This window comes from Rousettus aegyptiacus, unplaced genomic scaffold, assembly GCF_014176215.1.
Source record: "Rousettus aegyptiacus isolate mRouAeg1 unplaced genomic scaffold, mRouAeg1.p scaffold_m13_p_16, whole genome shotgun sequence".
In the NCBI taxonomy this organism is placed as follows: domain Eukaryota; kingdom Metazoa; phylum Chordata; class Mammalia; order Chiroptera; family Pteropodidae; genus Rousettus; species Rousettus aegyptiacus.
In genome coordinates this window covers 18,776,325-18,788,707 of record NW_023416291.1, presented here as the reverse complement: position 1 = coordinate 18,788,707, position 12,383 = coordinate 18,776,325, and the positions used below count along the sequence as shown (strand labels likewise).

General features: G+C 34.0%; 1 protein-coding gene and 1 pseudogene across 4 annotated transcripts in view; one reads left to right on the top strand and one right to left on the bottom strand.

The window, feature by feature from the left end:
- The window catches only part of FBXW7 (F-box and WD repeat domain containing 7), a 171,275-nt gene that overhangs the window by 90,586 nt on the left and 68,306 nt on the right, over positions 1–12,383 (top strand). The window lies entirely within an intron of this gene.
- LOC118612806 lies at positions 11,120–11,293 on the bottom strand (annotated as a pseudogene).

Here is a 12,383-nt window from a genome sequence, read left to right as displayed (position 1 = left end):
TTGTTGAAACTGGGTTACAGGGACATGAGTGTTCATAGGTATTATTCTGTACATTTTTCAAAGTATATTTAAAGTTTTCCATAATAAATTTTTAAATTGTAAAGAATATGTGCCCCCCCCCCCCCACCGCCCACCATCATAACCAAAGTTGGAAATAGGAGTTTTCTTTACATACCTCGGTCTTGTTGACTAGCTCCTAAGTCAAGTAAGTGCAAACTTCTCCTCTACATTGAATTTTATTTTCTCTGTATTTTGATGCTATTACAGGAAATTTAATATGGCATCCTGCCCTTTTTAGTGGAGTTAGAATTTATTTTAATCAGTATTTTAGGCAGTATTGCTATGTAATGGCCTATTCAAAGAAGAGAGAAAGTAAGAAGACTTATACTCAGGATGGATGAGATATGTAATGGCTTCTATCCTTTTTCTACCCTCAGGTTTCTAGGCCAAAGATCTTTGTTTGCATGCTTTCTGGTTCTTTATCATTTGAAAATTAGATAAAAATCACGAATGTCTATATAGAGTAGACTTATGAGTTAATTTTGTGAAAGGAACATTTTAATTTGGATGATAGCTTATTTTAGAGGCATTAAAATAAATTTTAATGAAGTAATTTATCCTTTTGACTCCTCCTATTTGGTTATTTTTAAATTTTATGGTGAATCATTGACTTAGCCCATAAACAATATACAAACAAATTTAACATTCACTCCTTTAACCTAACTTGACCTGGAATGAAATATCTTAGACACTTGGCTTAATTCCTGAATTGCTATATCATTTTTGCTTCAGCATGTGAAACGTAAACTCTTTCTAAAGCACGTTTATCCTTAATTTCCTTAGCCTGTCTTTAGTTTATATTTTTAGTTGCTTTGATCTAAGAAGGAAGTGGCTTAAAGTGGTTCTTTTGCGGTTTTCATCCATTTCGTCACCCCCTCTCCAGGTGCTGAAGCAGCACCTGGCATCTCGGCCACGTGGCTCTAACACTCCCGGCACTTGCGGCCCTGCTTTGTTGGTCAGGCGCAGACCGTTGACAGAGCGGTGTGCCCAGCGTCTGTCCCCATCTCCCTCGGACTACATGAGAAGAGGGAGTTTATATCTGTTCTCTTTTTTTCTGAGGGTTCGGTTGGATGAATGGGGTTTAGTATTTAATTGCTTTATTTTATTTAAGAAAGTTAATCAAAACAGTCTTGCAGAATCAATGACTTCTGCGACATTTCAAAGACAAGAAAGCCAAAAGACCTTTTTGCAAAAGAAGTCATTGTAATGTATGGTACGAAAAGTTCCAGCATACAGGTTTGATGGTGCTTAATTTTTTCCTTCAAGATGAAATCATAAATAGAACTTTTAGATATGTCTTATATAGTTACCTCCTTAAAAACAAACTATACTGAATTTAAGTTATTTTTCCTTGGTGACTCGAGTTGTGAATACAAATGATAGTTTTGTACATGAAGGCCCCAGGCGCAGACCGAGTATTGATAGCACCAGGGTAGATGTGTGTATGTGTTTGTTTGTGTGTATACGTACATATACACATATATAGATGTGTGTATGTTTTTGATATACTTATTTTGAGGTCATTTGCCTTCATACGTATGGCAAGAGAAATATAAAACCATTTGATTCCCAAGGCAGCGATGCCCTCTGTGAAGGTGGATTTCAATCTGAAATTGACCTGTTATTGTTTCTGTCCATTCCTGAAACTCTTCATCAGGATTATTCCCAGAGTACTTTACTTTTTCAACACCATTTTTAAAATGTCATCTAAAAAGAAAATGTTAATCACGTATATACATGTATTTAGTTCAGTAAATAGAGAAAAACTCATGATTTCAAACACTTTATTTTGGAGCTGTTTTAAATTCTTGATCATTATACACATAAGACACTTCTGCAAACATTACCCTAGGCCACAGTTTCAAGTCCTCTTAAACTGATTTTTGAGAAGAGTAGAGGTATAAAAATCATTTTAAAAATTCCATTTTTAAATGTTAATATGAGATTAACCATCTATAGTTTTACTTAACATATCTTTCAGTGTTATTTTTTGGCAGTTTCTTAAGCATCCCCTGTGGGCAGCTAGACTTACTTAATTGTCATTCCTGAACATGCTCTATGTGCAAAAATGATATTAATGAAAAAAATCATTTTTGGTCCTTCCTTACTTTGGTCTTTTCTTTGAAAGTATGTTGAAAACTATCAAAACTCTTAGGACAATGTTTTTCTTTTTTCTCTAGTCACCAAAGATACGTTCTTCTGGGAACCTATGCAAAATATACATTAGAAATCCCAGACTGTCTTAATGTTTAAGGTCGAGGGTAGTATCAGTTAAGAATTGGTGATTATTAAGCCCATAATGTTTACAAGTTCCTATGCCAGTAAATAAGTGGAGATTACAGAGGCCAAATGATTCACCTCATTTGTCAGATCACACTGTGACAAGAGATTTTAATCTAGATCTACCTAATTTCCAAAGAATCCTTTTCTTTCTGTGTGCTATGCTGCCCCCTCTGGTAGAATTTGGCAAACATTACTAAAGATTTTCAGCAGAACTGCAAGTCTATTTAGGTTCTAGACTATGTATGGAGTGTGGTGGCTTCCTAATGCCATGTCACATTTGAAATAACCGGAGAGCTCAGTTAAGTGCTTTTCTCTGTATATTTAACAAACAGCACTGAAGATATGAGGGCTCGAGGCTAACGTTCTAACAGGAAGATATGACAGTGAAATTTGAGACTTGATAACAGATATTACCCTCTCTAGAGTCCATCAGATATGCTTCTTAACAGGGGTTGTGTGCTGGCTATTTCTATCAATTTGATTAGTTTGCCTGCAAATTCTAAAGTCAGTTTGCTTCTGCAAATAGGAATGCCCATTCTTTGATTTTAACTTCCTGTGTCATATTAAAAACAAAACAACAACAAAATAAAACTTATTTTCTGAATGGATGCCCAACTCATATTTAAGACTCATTTTATATATTTAATGCAGAGTAACAACTCTTTTTCTACTAAAATGAAAATCAAATGAGATTACTCTTACACCAGGTCTTGTATCCTCCTCACCTTTTCTTGAAGAGAAACATAGATATGTTTGAGCACAGATTTCTGCTTCCTTCATGTCTAAGTGCCTTCCATCTGTTCTCATATAACTTCATTTTCACCTCAAATGAGTCTTTTTTTCTCCTATTCTAAAACTAAACAGTTTTAAACAATCTTTTAAGAAGTAAATGTTTATTGTTTCTAGTCCACCATCCTCAAGCCATTCTCTTGAAACAGAGTGACTGGGAAACTTGTAGGACAATGTGGATAATATCTGACATTGAGTAGAGACCGAGACAGTGTTGCCTGCTCTAGGAAGGGCCTACGTCTTGTTTGGTTCTCACAAGACAAAGGACTTAAGTTTTAATTTTATTAGGTGTAGATATGTCAGGAGAATAAAAAGTGCTATGTAAGGGAGTCATCTTATAACATCCACTAATAAACATAGCCCAATGGACAGTCATGTCTCCTACCTTCGTGAAGGAGGACAAACTGGAAACATTTACCCAGCTCAGTTTAACCCAATTTTGAACAAGTAGAGAGGAAACTAGAAGTGGAGGAAACGGGCCACATTGGAGAAGATAGATTTCCTCCTAACATGACAGAGTCATAAGAGCTTTTCAGATTTGAGCTTGAAATCTGATTTGCCTTTATATAAGAAATCTCAGTGAACCGTTTCTTTATTTGTAAACTAAGACTATATGATACCTACTTCTCAGACTTTTTGTAAGAATTAAATGAAATAACACGTAAAGCAAGTAGTGTAGTGCCTGGGACACTAGGTAGTTTGCAGATGTAGGCCTGCAACCTCTCATTTAGTCTCTCTGTTTTTCTATCCCCTACCCTTGAACTCACAGAAAACTTTATTCTCCACAGCAGACATCAAGTTATCTATCTATCTATATATATTTTTTACGAGCTTTAGACTTCATTCATCATATCACCCTCTAGTGGAAAAAGATATAAATAGAGAAAAAAATATATACTTTTAAATAGTACTCAAGTGGATTAGGAGCATACAATAATAAGCTAGGCCCATCTCTAATAAAAACAAAAATGGGACATAAATTTCCAAAAGGATGCTATTTACCGATCTTCCCAGTTGATAGATATGTACCATTTCTTTTTTTTAGAATTTAAGTCAGTTTCTTTAAACTTTCTTCTTGTAAGGATATTTGTATATTTAAATACTTTGTGAATCATACAATTGAATGCCAAAGTGAATTTTATTTTATGGTCAATTTCGAATTAATTCTGTTAGTGTAGTTTTAAAAATGTTCGTTACATTATTTTAAACCATAATAGCTCAAAATGTTGGTCATGTTTAAATCTGGTTCACTGCAAGCAATTAAAGATTATTTTGATTTATCAATTTTCGTTTTAGACCAAAAAAAAATGGTCTTCCCACAGAATGGAGAATTAAAAATTTTAAGTGTTTCATTGGTTTGTGCTTTATGCAGATGATAAACTCCTCTGACGTATCTGCAAATACTACAAATATTTATCCCCGAAATGTTCCTGAGGCAAATTGTTTGATAAGTATGTAATTGTAATGACCTAATTTGTATCAATGTTGTTTTGCTGATGATAGGGATGATGGCGTGAAGAGAATAAAGGGATATGTCATGGTGGGTTCTGTTTTAACTTTGGTAGACAGTTCCAAAATTATCTCAAGCTCCTGCCATTCTCCTTAGTCTCACGTCTGCGTTTTTGTCTATTGGGCATCATCACCTTTAAGTGATTCACTTAAAACTACTGTTCCTTTTTTCATACCAATTTTTTATTCTCCTTCCCATATTTGCAATCTTTGCTAATATCCTGGTCCTCTGGTCATTTGGTGGAAAATGGTTTGACTTTTTCTTTTCATCTAAACCTATTGGTCTACTGAAAGTTTAACAGACTTAAACATTTGGACTTCCATTTTCTTACCCCCAGGTGTGTGTAAGATAAAACTTGGAGAGTCAATGTTTTAAAATGTTAGCATCTTTGCTTAGATTTCTGTTTGCACTAGGCTATAGGGTCATGTTCTTGACAATGAGTTGTCAGTATGAATGACAGGATGAGTTTTTAAAATGGATCTTCTGTGTAGATCTGAAATCTCAATCTGAATATCCAGTGCCCCATTTCCCACTGGTGAGACCAAATTCATAAGTGGGCATTGAAGTCCTTCATTATCTTGACATAGTTTCTTTAAATCTGATTTCTTCTCCGTGCTCCACTTGATTTTAATGACCTTGCTCCCCTCCAGCTAGCCAGAGCCTTCTAAACCAAGGCCAAATTCCATATCTATATTTACACCTTCTTAGGTTTACAAAATTCAATTCCTTGAACCCGTTGTTCGTTCTCTCCATTGCAGAGTTCATTTGGCATTACCTTGTGACTTTTTGGTGAGTTTTATCTTGAATTTACATTTAATTCTTTTATATTTTTGAACAGAAGAAATTTGATATTTGTCTCTAGTGTTGGTTCAGGTTGAGAATTGAAGATTTGCAAATTGTAATGGGAACAATTCTTATTTCAGCTCTTAAGATGTACCCAAGCTAGGCTATAAATTATGAATAGATATACCATTTACATTTAATTTAAAAGTCAAATTTTCAATATAAAGGTAGTTACACTGAGGAATATTATAATCCAGTTACCAGTTCTAGAGTAAGACTCCCCTGAGGAGAAATTAAAATCCCAATTTAAGAACCATGTTACTAAGATGCAGAAATCAATTGAAAGTAACTCATACAGACATTGAAAACCGTAGTTTTAAAGAAAATTTAATAATAGGAAAGGGTTTACAATGTTTACAAAATATGTAGAACTCAAAACTATGTACGTCATATGAAGCAAACATACATTAATATATATATGCGTGAGAAAAGTTCAGAAAAAATTAAACCAAATGTTATCTCTGAATGTGGTTACATTATTTCTACATTTTTAAATATACTTTTCAGAATTTCCCAAGCTTACTATTTATTATTAGAGGAAAACACTATATCTGTTATAAACTAATTCTTACTCTACTTAGTTTTTTTTTTTTTTTTTATAACTTCCATAATGTATAATGCTCTAATGGAAGATTGGGTAAAAAGACATCCCTCACAAGGAAGAGCATTATATAATAATCTCTTCATGAAAATGCAGCAGAATATAGTAGAGAAAGCAATGAACTTTTATTTAAGAGTCCTTTGCATAACCAATTCTTCACACCTTTAGGACTTAGGCGCCACGTGGCAATTCTCTAAGGTGGTATCTTTCTTTATTTTTAAGACATTTATTTAACATGTGGTTTCTTTAGACTTACCTAAAGTGGCCTTGATAGCACTTTTGGCTTTCCATGAAGCATGACTATCTTTAATTTTAAAATTGTTCTGCGAGCAGTTTCAGTCTGTCTTTTAAAATATAATTCTAAAGCACTTTACTAGGAGGCCACCCGCGTTTTCGTCCCCTCTCCCATTCCTAACCTCTAATTTCTTCAAATTAATTAATATATTTAAACTGCTTAGGTTTTCCTCCTAATTTTAGGTTTCCTGAGATAGAATCCTAATTGGAGGGTACCTTTGAGGTCACCAGTTCCAAACCTGTGTCCAGCTACTTTATCGATAGAGTCGGGCTTGAAAATGAAGTCATCACTAGAGTATACTACAGTGTGAGATAACATCGTATTTTTTAGACATTTCTTTATGTTGACATCTGTTATTATTCTTTGCTCCTTGTTTTTCCATTTAATGCATGATAGCTCATCCTATAGGAGAAGATTGCTGTCATATTCATCCATAATCCTTTCTCCAGATCATATGTCATCAGTACATTTTCCATGATCGCCATCCTGGTTGTTCTTCTCTGGACAAACTGCTTTTGAAGTATTGTGTCCTGTAGTCAGCGTAGTGCTACTGAGGTACAGTAGAGCCAGGCGCTCACCTGTTGTTATTCTGAACTTCATAATTACGATGGAGGACAGCGCCGATGATGATGATATCAGTAACGATGATAATAAGTCATTTATTGAACACTATTTACTTTGTACCAGGACACTGATAAATACTTTATGTGTGTATATATAAAAAATCTCATTTAATCTGAAAAATCTCGTGTATGTAGGTTCTAATTTTTATCTCTACATCAAAGAGGAGAAACAAATGAAGAGAGATTAAGTCACTTGCCAATGGTCAGTCAGCTAGTTAAGTAATAGAGCTAGGATTTGAACCCAGATCTCATTTTGGGTCTAGGTTGCACTTTTGTTAAAATTTGAAAACTTTAATGAAAGAGTCTTAATAATTTTAGAAGGAGGCGGGCTGTGGAATAACCCATAAAGCCAGCACCTTAATGTCTGTTTTCATGTTCCTCAAACTTGTCACAACTTCATCTCTCTTCCCATGGTATATTTATTGTGACTCATATAACATTGTATTAAAATTGCTTTTCTACCTCCCTCCTATTCCTAATAATGTAATTCATGTATAAGGCACCCTGATACCTAATAATTTGTCAATAGATAATTAGCAAATCCATTTTTACATGTGACTTGCCAGTCCTCGACTACGTGGATATGTATTTTGCATAGCTAGGGTCAGGGTATGCACTATTTTGCATTCTTGCTTCTTGCAGCATCTATGTGTAGATTTTTGTGTAGGCGTACGTTTTCAGCTCTTTTTGGTACCAGTGAGTGCAATTGTTAGATCATGATTGTTGATAAGAGTATGTTTAATTTTGTAAGAAACTGGCTAACTGTCTCCCAGAGTGCCTAAACCATTTTGTATTCCCACCAACAATGAACGAGAGTTCCTTTTTCCACCATTTGATAATGTCAGTGTGTTTTGGCTTTTGTTTTTTTGTGTGTAGTAGCATCTCACTCTTATCATTTGAAATTCTTTAATGTATGCTTTTTTTTTTGCGGGGGTGGGGTGAGGTATCTGTACAGTTGTTTTTTTTTTAATTGGGTTATATCTTTTCTAATTGTTGAGTTTTAAGAGTTCTTCATATGTTTTGGATAACAGGCCTCTATGATTTGTCTCTTGCAAATATTTTCTCCTAGTCAGTGGCTTGTCTTCTTGTTCTCTTGACATTGTTTTTCACAGAGAGAAGTTTTAATTTTACTCTTTAAGTTATTAATTATTTGTTTCATAGATTGTACCTTTGGTATCTAAAAAGTCACCAGTGTACCCCAGAGTCTTCTAAGTTTTCTTCTATGTTATCGTCTAGGAATTCAATAGTTTTGTGTTTTACATTTAGGTGTACGATCCATTTTGAGTTAATTTTTAATGTGCATGTCCAGTTTTCCAGCATCACTTATTGAATGGACAGATTATCTTTGCCCTATTGCATTGTCTCTGCTTCTTCGTTTCTTTGTCAAAGATCAACTGATTCCATTCATGTAGGCCTATGCACTCTCTATTTTGTTCCATTGTGTGTGTGTGTGTGTGTGTGTATACACAACATTTTTTCTCCCAGGGTAACCTGTGGGAGTCATTGTGGGATAGCTTTTCTCTGTTGAATCATAACCCTGGTGTATAGCTTATACAGGTAATATTAGGCAGAGCTGTAGTATTTATGGTCAACTTTTTTTTTTTTTTAATTTAGATCATCGAGAGACCTGATTCTGTGTCTTATAGGACCTTGTACTTTGCATTCAGAAAATGTTTTAAAAAATTGAGCTTCCAGAATACAAAGTTTGTAAGTGTTTTTACAAACATAGTCTGATTTAAGTATATTCCACTTAATGAGAATGTCTTTGAACCTAAGTACAAGACTTTAAATTTGTCCCTATTAGATTTTCTATTGTTAGTTAACGTTGTGCCTCCATCTTCACCCAGTTTCCGTTTTGGCTCCTTCCTTACCAAGTTCCTCCTTACTAAGATTAGTTTGTATTAAGATTGTTTTTTAGCATTTTCATTGTTTCTCCCAGTTCTGTAGTTCTCAGTTCATAGATGTCCATACTCAACTAATAATTCAATCAGTGATATCCAGTGAGGAAATGAAAGCTAGGTTGGGACCTAAAAGATAAGTAGAAGCAGGCCATTTTGGGGAAGCTGTAAAGAAATGAAATTAAGTAGTCATAACTTTTTTTGAGCAGCGGCAGAAATTTTAGAAATAAGTGTAGAGCCTCTCTACGTGAGTGTTTGAATACATTTGAACTATCTGTAGGGGTTTATGTCAGGAAATTTGTTTCAATTTTCTGTTTATATCCTGTTTTTTAATGCCTACTGATGGCTAAGTGGTACTTTAGAGGGTTGCTTGCAGCCTTTCCATGCCATAGGCAACTTACCTTTCCTTGACATTTGGAAGATTAATCTTGATGCCAAGTACAGGAACCTCACAAAATCTTTTTGTAGTTTCTAAAGTTTTAACTTAGAAATATTATTCGCTTAAGAAGGGAATGACAGAGGTAGGAGCATAATTTAGATCTCGCTCACAAAGCATCCCCCATCCTCTTCTAAATCTGCAATATGTAAACAATAAATATAAAAATATTTTAAAAACTTAGATCCATTCTGAAAGCAATGTTTTACCAACTTTAATTTAGACAGTAATACCAATTTTAAATCTTTCCACCAGTGATTACAATCTTAAGAGTCTTATTAACAGGATTCTTTTCTGCTTGTGAATATATACTTTTTACTTTGACTCTTCTCCTAAAGTCTCAATTCCATCTTCAATCTTTCTCCTGGGGAACACAACTTTTATGTATTTCATTACTTTAGTTGCTGTAACTAATCTCTATTATCTATAAATTATGATAAAGAGAAAAAACAAGTTGATACTATTATTTTTGTTTCTTTTTGAAAATTGCCTTAAATTTAATGCTGTTTAGTTTTAATTGAGAAATGCTGTTTCTTCCCAATTTAGAACTGTTTTTTTTAAATTATAAAACTTTAAAAACATTTTAGAATTCTTTCAGTAGATACTCTAAATTTGGATAATAGTTCAAAAGAAGGCACAGGAAAATCAAGCCATAGAAGATAACAATATATTTAGATTTTTGTAGAAGTCATACATGAACCTGGTTAGCATACTTAGTAAATTAGAGAAAATATTATTTTTCACTATGAAATATCATATATGTAAGAATTAATTGAAAACTTATCTCTTTCTTCATCGAACACTAGAGGGCCATATAGTACCTCATTGTATTGACAGAGCTGCTTTTAATGTATTTAAATATATTTCATAAGTGCTTGTCTCTTCTACTTTGTGTTCTAGTACACTATTTCTTGGAATTTGAAATTAATAATTGGAGTAATTATGTACATTGACATATAATATGTGAGATACCTAGGACTGCCCCCTTATTAACCAGCAAGTAACATATCTTCATTTTGCTATTTTGAAGCAACAGTGACAACAAAAAGTGAGGAAGAGTGAGCTTTTGAATAAAGGTATACAGACTTACTACGCTTTGGGAATACAAGAATGCTTTTTGAAGATTTCTCAAGTATCTGCACAAAAATGCATTAAGAATAAAAGTCCTGTCACTGTTAGTTGTTCTGGGCTTCCTCAGCATAAATGTGAGACAAGCACAATCCCTCAATTCTTGTCTAAATTTTTTTCTGCGTTAGCATAGAAGGTAATATTGCAGGATGTAATCACCTGATCATCCTGAACAAGTGAATATTTGAACAGATGATTCTTCTTCCTCAGTTTCTTTTGGCTGCTTGGAGTGAAGAAATGAGAAATATCACTTACAGGGCTCACATAGTGTGGATGAGTATAGAAGTTAATAATTGACCCAGCAAGATTGCTCAGGCTCTTATGAACGGCAGGGCAGTATGCCTTTCTAAAAGGGGTTAGTGTTCAGTTAAAACAAACAAACAAACAAACAAACATACATTGTGCGGGCTCCAAAAAAAACTCTTTGAGCTACATTTGACCTGTGGGTAACTGTTGAGTTTAAAACCTCGTAAAGAGGAATTCAGCATCCTAAGTAGCATCTTGAGTTAAAGTTTTATTTCTCCCTTAGATATACTTTAGAGAGCACTTCACATTATTAATTTCTATATTATGTTACGGGGAAGAAATAAGCACATTTTCTCTTTAGCTACTATTTACATTTTCCTTTTTATGAAGAAAGATTAGGGTGACTTCTGGGGAGACACTGCTCACACCTAGAGGAGAGTGTGAAGGAGGATCATGTAGCAGAGAAAAGGGACAATAATAATACATTTAAAGACTTAAAAGAATCTTATTTTTTGAGTTTTTCTTCCTTAAATTTGTTAATTTTACTACACTTGATCTTAGCCAAAAGGCTGAGAAGCAATACATTTGTTAATTTTAACATCTTAAATTTTTTCTTCAAATTAGTTACTATAATGAATTAACAAGGTTTCGATCTTTAATTCTAAATTTTACTTAGGAGTTAGTCCTCTGGGATATCGATGAACTGCTTTTCAATTTAAAGTCATTGCTATGAAAAATGGTATTCTCAAACTGATAAATTTATATTTTGTGTGTGTTTGCTGGTTTTTTTTTTTTTTTGGTATCACTACTACTTTGAGAAAATCACAATTGTTGCTGTATTTTGACTGATTAACATGAGTTGAAATGATTAATCATTGAGCCTGAATTTCCATCTTTTTGCTCAGGTAATGAAATTAGCTGTTACTAGCGTAATCTATTTGGTGAATGTTAAATGGTAGAGTGTAAAACCAGTAAAAGAAGAGTTTAGTATATGGATATGGTGAAAAACACTGGATCTGCGCCTTCCTAGAGAAGGAGAGATATTTATTAGATGCTATTGATAGACTGAAGACATTGAAGTATTGTCTTTTAAACATGCATTTGGAGAAAACATTAGCTCATTAGTTAAAATCTGATTCAGTTTAGCGATATTATTGAGCATTAAAAGAATGGCCATTTCTCTTCTAAGATGTACCACGATTTAATTCTAGCTTTTATGGGAGTGCTGAGGAGGAAGGTGGGGGGCACATTATTATGCTAAACATGTACATGCACTCTAAGAGCATTTCATTCCAAAAGGTTAATGGGGAAGTTGCCAGTGCAGAATTGAGGGTATGCGGTATTTTACAAAGGTAAAAAATCTCTTTGGTTCCCTCAAGAGTCAGAAGGTTTGGGAAAGTCAGGTTAGTATGAGTACTAAAGATATTTCTAGAATACCACCTGTATTGTAACTAATTTCCATCAGTGATTCTTTGACCACACTGAGGTGATTTTTCAACTAGAAAAGCTTCTTACCCTCACTTTCTGATATCGCAGTTTATATGGGACACAAACTAAAGAGGCGACAGAAGCCAGAAAAGTAATTTAAATGAACGAAATGGACTAAACACAGACCCAGGGAACCAAAGCATCTCTAAAGTGGGGCAGCTGTGAAAATTGTGATCCTGTTAT